The sequence below is a fragment of the Cariama cristata genome, unplaced genomic scaffold (assembly GCF_000690535.1).
Source record: "Cariama cristata isolate BGI_N322 unplaced genomic scaffold, ASM69053v1 scaffold3506, whole genome shotgun sequence".
Taxonomy (NCBI): Eukaryota; Metazoa; Chordata; class Aves; order Cariamiformes; family Cariamidae; genus Cariama; species Cariama cristata.
The window spans coordinates 293-632 of NW_009622552.1; positions in this window are offsets into that span (position 1 = coordinate 293).

Consider the following 340-nt stretch of genomic DNA (forward strand, 5'->3'; position numbering starts at 1 on the left):
ATCTCACTTTCTTTCTCTCTTTTTAAAAAATATTTTTAAAACTTTCCTCATCTTGCGATGTCTTCAGCCCGAGCAAAACTCTCTCTCTCTCCTTTCGTTGTGGAGAGGGGAGGCTTAGCAGCTGGGATTTGCCATCACCAGCCTAAAAATGGTGACCAAACTTTTTCTTTCCCCCCTCCTCCTCTTCCTCCTCTTCCTCCTCCCCCCCTTGAAGAAATAAAAAAATAAAAATCAAACCGTGTTTTAATTTCGGTTATGGATGTTTCTGTGTTTCTTTTTGTCTTCCTTTCCCTTCCTCCTCCCTTCCTCCCCTTTCTTTCCTTCCACTTCATTGGCTGGG